Below are 9,034 nucleotides of genomic sequence, written 5' to 3'. Positions count from 1 at the left end.
TTTCTTTTTTTTTATTATTATTATTATTTTTTTTTAGTTGCAGTTGGACACAATATGTTTATTTTATTTATTTTTATGTGGTGCTGAAGATCGAACCCAGGGCTTCACATGTGCTAGGCAAGTGCTCTGCTGCTGAGCCACAACCCCAGCCCCAATTCCATGATTTCTTCATGTCCAATCTGAAGTAATCTACCGTTTCAAATTCTAACACCACTTTTTTTTCTTCCTTTATTTTTTTTTCTTTTCAGATAGAATATTGCTACGGTATCTATGTTGCTCAAGCTGGCCTTGAATTTGGGATCCCCCCCCCCTTCAGCCTTCTGAATAGCTTGGAGTAAGGAGCAGTAGAAACAGTATGGAAATCAAACAGAAAAAGTCATGTTACTAGACATAGTAAAACTGCAGAGTAAAGAGAGGATGGTAAAAACTTCCAGAGGACAGGCTCAGTTGTATGGCGCTTGCCCCCGCAAAAGAAGTCGGACACAATGGTACATGCCTGTAATCCCAGTGATTTGGGAAGCTGATGTAGGAGGATCACAAGTTCAAGGCCAGCCTTGGCAATTTAGTGAAACCCCCATCTCAAAAAGCCTGGAAGGCTGGGGATCTAGCTCAGTTGGTAGAGTGCTTGCCTTGGGTTTAATCTCCAGCCCACAAAAAAAAAAAAAGTGTTAGAATATAGAACATTTCCAGCATCCCAGAAGTTCTCTTTGTCCCTTTACCAGTCAACAGCTGAAGCTCTACTACTTTTCTGAATTCTGTCACCAGAGGTGAACTGTACCTGTTCTTGAACTTCACATAAACANAAAAAAAAAAAGAGCAAAAGATAAAGAAAGCTTGGGGATGTAGCTCAGTGGTAAAGCACTACTGGGTTCAATCCCCAGTACCAAAAAAAAAAAAAAGAGAGAGCAAGAGAGCAAGAAAGAATTTCTAGATATCTTAAGACAATTTTATTGCCAAAAAATCCTTGCTGAAAGAAAAGTAAATCCATCCGGGAAGAAGCAGGTTGTTGGTGCCAATGGTGACCACAGAAATTGTCACATTGAGCCGGGTACATGCCCTGTAGTTTTAGCTACTTGGGAGGCTGAGGCAGGAGGATCACTGGAGCCCAGGAGTATGAAAGACTGTTAAGCAAGAAAGGGATAGAAGCAGGCAGGGAGGGAGGGAGGGAGAAAGGAAAAGAAATTGACACTTTATGTTATACATTTAATTACCTTTTGAGGCATAGCAGGATACTTTCTGCTACAAGGACAGAATAACCCATAATGACTTAAACTATAAAAAATGTTGCCAGGCTCGTGGTGGCACACGCCTGTAATCCCAGCCGCTCAGGAGGCTGAGGCAAGAGGATCCCGAGTTCAAAGCCAGCCTCAGCAAAAAGTAAGGTGCTAAGCAACTCAGTGAGACCCTGACTCTAAATAAAATACAAAAAGTAGGGCTGTGGATGTGACTCAGTGGTCAAGTGCCCCTGAGTTAAATCCCCGGTACCCTCCTCAAAAAAAAAATGTTGAGAATGGGGGTGTAACTACACTGATAAACTTCTCAGCATGCTTGAAGTCCAAGGTTCAATCCCAGAGCCAAAAATTAAAAAAAAAAAAAAAAAAAAAGATTAAATAGATTAACTGACCCGTGTAGAGGTAGCAGAGTTCCAGGGCTGGGACACAGTCCAGAATTGACATGAAGGACTCTGGATCTTCTCTGCCATCCTTTGTTTGTAAGATGTCTCTCCTTGTGGTTATAAGATGACCCTGGACATCACCCTTTAACACCTCAAGCAGGATGACAGGGAGATGCTAAGAGAAAGGAGGCTTCCTTTCGTGTGTCTCTTTTTCAGGAAGAATTTTTCCAAGACAGCTCTAGTTGATACCTTCTTAGGTCTGCTTGCCTTAAGTTGGATCATCTTCAAACCAGTTCCTGGCAAAAGCAAACAAACAGGCTGGCTGTGGTTGGCTTTGACTGGTCTTGCCTCATCTCCTGGGACTGGGTCTTTAGCTGCCTGAACAAGTCAGGATTTTGTTGGCACAAAAAGAGAGTGACTGCTGGTGGGCAACCAACATTGTCTGCTACAGATGGCAAAACACAAGTGAAGAGCCAGCATCTAATTGGGTTTTTAATTTAAAAAAGGAAAACTAAAATTGTTAACTACATTATCAAGGAAGAATAGGGTAAAATAAAGTAGGGAACTCCATTGTTAAATCATATCAGAATTTTGCCTTGTTCAAGGGAATGACACTATTGGAAAACTAGACTTCATTGGCAAAAATATATGTGTGCTAACAATTTAAGATAATCACTAAAAGAAGAGCAATATCATTTCTAAACCAGGGAGAAAAAAAAAGTGGTAGGATTGGGGATAATGTGTCAATCCACTGAAAGTCAGGAAAAGAAAAGAAGCTAAAGAAATAATAGAGAAAGTAAGATAGTAACATAAGTGCAAAGCCAGAAATCTGTTGGATTCAAAAAAAGATGATGCAGTGGTGCATTCCTGTAATCCCAACTACTCTGGTGGCTGAGGCAAGAGAATTGAAAGTTGGAGACCAACCTCAGCAATTTAAGAATCTGTCTTAAAAAATGGCTGGGGATGTGGTTCAGTGTAGAGTGCTTACCTAGCCTGTGCAAGGCTTCAGTGCCACCAAAACAAAAACCAAACAAACAAAAAACCAGTAAATAAGAAGTGATCTATCATGAAATGGGGAGGAGAGACATAGTCAGCAGGAAATGAACCCTGTGGTACTGGGGATGAGAACCAGGAGCAGTCAGTCTATCACTGAACTACATCCCCAGCCCTTTTGGCTTTTTTTAAATTTTGAGACAGGGTCTTGCTAAATTGTCTGGGCTGGACTCAAATTTGTCATCCTCCTACCTCAGCCTCCTGAGTATCTGGGATTACAGGGATGCACCACCATGCCTGGATCTCCCTAATTCTTTATATCTGGCTTGCCTGCCAGCTATTGAGATAACTTTGTTCTTTTAGATTTCACTTCTGACTTTATATATATATATATATATATATTATATATATACTTCCACCCCCCCACAACCACATTGGGGCTCTCTCCTGAGGAAGCAGGCCTGGGACACAGCAGGTAGCTGATCTAAAGGGACCCTGCATCCCAACTCTCCCCATCCCACCTCCCTCTGCCTCAGCGCCTGGTGGTCCTCCCTTTAGAGGATACTTGTTTAGGGGCAACATTAGTCTTCTTACAGCGCAGACTGATGGTTTATTTCTCCAGGATTTAACTGATGGTTAGGCAAGGTCCAATCTTTGATTTGAAGAGATGTGTTAGCTCTTACCTTCAGAAAACCAGAAGGCAGTTTTCTGGCTGCTAACTCTAGATAGCATCTGAGGTACGAGAGCTGAGCATTCAGACTGGATATCAAGGTTAGGGGTCCTGCAAGAAGACAGGGCTGGGGAAGGCACAGGCTGTCCGAGGAGTTGTAACAAGGGACTAGAAAGTGCCTGAGTCACTAGGCTAGCTAGGAGGGAGGACTCTGTGCCAGAGGCTGGTGCCAGGATGTTGCAACGCAGTGACTTCAGTTAACCAAGCATTCCAAGTGAAGCAACCAGTACACCCCGGTCAAGGACGGGCCTTGCTGGGTTTGAGTGGCAAGTAAGGGATGGGCATTCTGTCTCTTCCTCAAAATAATGGCTTACCTCCTAGGGCACCTTCTGCCAGGACTGGTGATTGCCTCATCTAGGAGTCAGTCCGGGAGTTTGCTAGGTGGTCAGAGATGAGGGTATGGGGAACCTTTTGGTGTTTGAACCCTAGTTGGTGGGAAAATCCTGGATAGAAGGCAACAGGGAAGAAGTCCTTGTCTTGGAGTCTTCCCTTCTGCCTGGCTGACCTTGTCCAGCTGGTCCTGGAACTCCGGAGAATATTAAATGAGAGGCTATCCCCGAAAATGCCTGGAGACTCATAAAGCATCGTGGCACTTGAGTAATAATCTGTGGTTTGCTGACTTTAGAATGAGGCTTTGGGACTTACCTCAGGCCGTGTGTGAGTGGATGGGAAGAAGTGCTTCATCAGCTTGGGTTCGGCTTTTTTCCTTCCCCCCAACCCTCCAAGAGGCAAGCTGCCCCACCCCCCACCCTCAGCGCCTTATTTTGATGTTTCTTTTCTCTGCCTGCCAGGAAGGTTGTGTTCAGCTGTGCTGCTCTGAGGCCCTGCTGTCCAGGGCTTCATTAGGTTAATTCGAAAGCTGGTCTCCTGGGATCTGACAGAGACTGACTCTAAAGCCACCACAGCTTCCGAAACAGCTCCTGCGGCTCTCCTTTTGGGCACCCTTTTTTCCTCAATCCAGTGCTTCTGTTTTTCCTTCCCATCACCTGCCAGCTTGTGAAGTCTCCTTAGAGCTTCCATTGTTTCCTTGAAGAGCGGGAGCCACCCAGACAGGCATCGCTGATTGGTGGAAGTCTGGGGGAGGAGGAGAGAGAGCCCCATCCACTCCTCAAGGCCCCAGCTGCCCCTGACCTTTACCCTGGCTGCCATTTCCTCTGATCAGCCTCAGCAGCTCCAGATTAACCAGCTCTTCAGGGGAATATTGTTATGTGAGCTCCCCAAATTTGCCAAATCCGTGAGCATAAACTTCTTATGAGGTCCTGGGTCCATCCCTAGCACCACTAATAATAATAATAATAATAATAATAATAATAATAATAATAAAAATAGAAAGGGGAAGAGAAACCTTTTTATGTTTGTTTTGAGACGGGGTCTTAACAATGTTCAGCCCAAAATTGGCTTTGAATCCCTGGGCTCAAGGGATCCCCCTGCCTCAGCCTCCCAGTAGCTGAGACTGAAGGTGTGTACCACCATGCCCAGCTTAGAAGATCGATCGATCTCTCTCTCTCTCTCTCTCTCTCCTAAATTGCCACCTACTAAATTTCCCTGGTTTTCTCCTTTCTCTCTTAGGGGACTATTTCACATCTGATCTCTGTAAATCTTCAACTCCAACAATAAAAATAAACCTTCCTTGTTATCTAAGCTTCTCTGATCTACTTTGCTTCCCATTCCTAGGGTAGTCCCTCCACAGATAAGTCCATCCTAGTCCCCTCTTGCTTCGCAAAGACTTTACTCCTCAATTAGCCTTCTTCCTGCATCATGAACTTTTTTGCTAATTCATTCTCATACATTCAGTAATTCCTCCCATCTCAAACTCTGATTCTAAGTGCTTATATCATATATATACATACATATATATATACACACACATATATATATTTATTTATTTATTTTATCTGTTGATGAACCTTTATTTAATTTATTTATATGTGGTGCTGAGAATCAGACCCAGTATCTCACACATACAAGTCAAGTTCTTTACCACTGAGCTACAACCCCAGCCCTCCTTTTATTTTTATTTTTTAATTTGAAAAAAAAAATTTAGTTGTAGTTGGACACAATATCTTTATTTTATTTATTTTTATGTGGTGCTGAGGACTGAACCCAGCACCTCATATGTGCTGGCAAGTGCTCTACCGTTGAGCCACAACCCCAGTCCCTCCTTTTATTTTTTTTATAACACCTTTATTGGTATATAATTCATATCCCATACAGTTTACTCATTTGAAGTGTGTACTAGTCAGCTGGGAATGTAGCTCAGTGGTAGGATGCTTGTGTAGCATGTGCAAGGCCCTGGGTTCAGTCCACAGTAACACACACACACACACACACACACGTGCACAAATGAAGTGTCCAAGTCTGTTCACTTGAGTATATACCATCATCACAAGTTTAGATATTTTATCACCTCAAAAGGAAACTCTAACTCACTAGCAGTCATTTCCTACCCTCCCTCCCAGTCCTAGCCCTTGGAAACCAATAATCTACTTTCTGACTCTATGGATAGTCTATTCTGGACATTTCATAGAAATCATTCAATATAGGGTCTTCTCTGACTGACTTCTTTCACTTAGCACAATGTTTTCAAGGTTCATCTATGATGTGGAATGTATCAGAGGGCTGGGGCTGGGGCTCAGTGGTAGTGCACTTGCCTATCTCACACTTGGCGTGTGTGAGGTAATGGGTTCGATTCTCAGCACCACATATAAATAAATAAAATAAAGGTCTATCAACAACTTAAAAAAAGAATACATTCCTTTTTTTGAGATGAATTCCATTGTAGGGACAGACCACATTTTGTTGCTTCATTTATCAGTTAATAGAACCTTTGATTGTTCCTGCTCTGGAGCTATTATGGATAAGGCTCTAAATCACTTGTCTAGGTTTTTATGTGGACACATGCTTTCATTTCATATGAGTGTATACCTCGGAGTGGAATCACTGAGTCATATGATAACTCTGCAGTTAACGTTTTGAGGAACTGCCAGTCTGTTTTTCAAAGCAACCACACCATTTCAGCATTCCCACCAGCAACATATAAGGGTTATGATTTCTCCACATCCTCACTAATATTTGTTATTATCTGTCTTTTTTTAGTACATCCTGGTAGGTGGGAAGTACTATCTGATTGAGGTTTTGATTTGATTTTTGAGGACTAATGAATGACCTAGAGCATCTTTTCATGTTCTTAAAGACATTTCATCCCCACTCTCCCCCAGCCACTCTCATGGGCCACCAGGTGCTATCCTGGGCTGCCTCCTCTCATCTACCTCAGGCTCTCCAGACATTATTTATTCCAGTTGTGTAGCTTAAAAAAATGAACTCTGAGGGCCAGGTGCAATGGCATACCCATAATCCCAGTGGTTTGAGAGGCAGAGGCAGGAGGATCATGAGTTCAAAGCCAGCTCAGCAATTCAGCGAGGGCACTAAGCAACTCAGTGACTCTGTCTCTAATAAAATACAAAATAGGACTCAGTGGTCGAGTGCCCCTGAGTTCAATGCCCAGTATCTCCCCCTGAAAAAAATGAACTATTTTTTACAACTCTGGGTTGTAGCTCAGTGGTTGAGCACTTGCCTCGAATGCATGAGGCACTGGATTCCATCTTCAGCACCACATTAAAAATAAATAAATAACATAAAAATATTGTGTCCATCTACAACTAAAAAAATTTTAGATATATATACACACACACACACACACACATATAATGACCTCTCCCTGGGCATGGTACAAACCTGTAGTCCCAGGGGACTCAGGAGGCTGTGGCAGGAGGATCACAAATTCAAGGCTAGCCTCAGTGACATCGTGAGACCTTCAGCAACTTTAGATCCTAAGAAACCTATCTCAAAATTTAAAAATAAATAAATAAATAAAAAGGTCTGGGGATGTAGCTTAGTGGTGAAGTATCCCTGGGTTCAATCCTTAGTAGCAAAAAAAGAAAAGAAAAGAAAACTTCTCAAATGTATTCCTCCAGCTCTGATCTCACCCAGGAGCTTCAGATGTATGTGTTCAACTACTTGTTATGCATGGGCATCTAAAAAGCATCTTAAATGTAACCTGTCACAGATAGAATTCTTATTTTTTAACCACCCAAACCCATCAACTTCCTATCTTCTTTGTGAATGGCACTCCATCCACCATGTTGCTCAGGCCACAGCCACCATATCTCCCTGGTTCCTTCTTTCTCTCCCACCCCCCGACCTTCCAAACCCCTTTCTCACCCATATCAGGTTAAGTCCTTCAGGAAATACTCAGCCTCTTCTCACCACCTCCACAGCCTGCAGTTTAGCACAGTTCTTGTCTGGTCTCCTTACTAGTCTCACACAGCAGCGGAGTTGTCCTTTAATAAAGCATGTTTTAACCACAACAACAAATTAGGGGCTGGGGTGTAGCTCAGGGGTAGGGGCCCTGGGGCTGAACTCCAGCATCAGGAAAAAAAAAAGAAAAAGAAAAAGAAAACGTACTGAATTTTGTGCTTCTTGAAGTTTCTCTCTCTCTCTCTCTCTCTCTCTCTCTCTCTCTTTTATTTTATTTATTTATTTTTTTGGTACCAGGGATTGAACCAAGGGACACTTAACCACTGAGCCATATCCCCAGCCCTTTTTTATATTTTATTTGGAGACAGGGTTTGCTGAGGTGCTTAAGTCCTCCCTAACTGCTGAGGCTGGCTTTGAACTCACACTCCTCTTGCCTCAGCTTCTGGAGCCACTGGGATTACAGGTATGTGCCACAACACCCTGCTCTAGCCTTTTTAAAGTTTATTTGAGAGAGGGTCTGGCAGAATTGCTGAAGTTGGCTTCAAACTTCAGTCTTCCTGCCTCAGCCTCCCAAGTTGCTGATTATAGTAGGAATCCAATGTTGAGAGAGAGAGAGGTGTAAATGGTGTCTTGCTTGGCTTTGCCTGTTTTGAACTTTTCGTGGACTCATGCAGTGGGCAGTCATCCACGATTTACTCTTTTTGCTCAGCACAGTAGTTATTCCTCCCTGTTGATGTTTGCAACTGGATTTCAGTCATTTTTTTTATGGTACAGCAGGAACATATCACAGTTTATCCCTTCTATTTTGAGGGCATTTGGGTTGTTTGTAGTTTTCTGATACACAGTACTGTTGAAAGCATTCTGATGCATGTCTCTTGGAGGACCTGTTCTTAATTAAAGATTGAAACTATCAAGGCTATGGAACAAATGGAACTGTCATGCATAACTGGTGGGAATGTAAAATGCTACAACCACTTTGGAAAACTACTTGATAATTTCTAGTAAAGTTAAACATACACCCACCCTATGACTCAGCAATTCCACTCCCAGATATTTATCCAAGAGAAATGAGTATGTCCATAAAAAAAAAAGAGAAAAACTTGTACAAGAAGTTCAGTTTTGTTAATAATAGCCAAAAACTAGAAATAACTCAATGTCCAAACATGGAAAAGAAGAAACTACTGGTACATACAACAGCATGAATGAATCTCTGGAACATTACACTGAGCAGAAGGACAAGTGCAAATGAATATATAATGAATGTATGTTTATGTGAAGTTCAAGAACAGGTACAGTTCACCTCTGGTGACAGAATTCAGAAAAGTAGTAGAGCTTCAGCTGTTGACTGGTAAAGGGACAAAGAGAACTTCTGGGATGCTGGAAATGTTCTATATTCTAACACTTTTTTTTTTTTTGTCTCCATGCTGGGGATTAAACCC

This window comes from Marmota marmota, unplaced genomic scaffold (assembly GCF_001458135.2).
Source record: "Marmota marmota marmota unplaced genomic scaffold, marMar, whole genome shotgun sequence".
Taxonomy (NCBI): domain Eukaryota; kingdom Metazoa; phylum Chordata; class Mammalia; order Rodentia; family Sciuridae; genus Marmota; species Marmota marmota.
The sequence above is the reverse complement of the archived record's forward strand: the minus strand, read 5'-3'. Positions refer to the sequence as shown.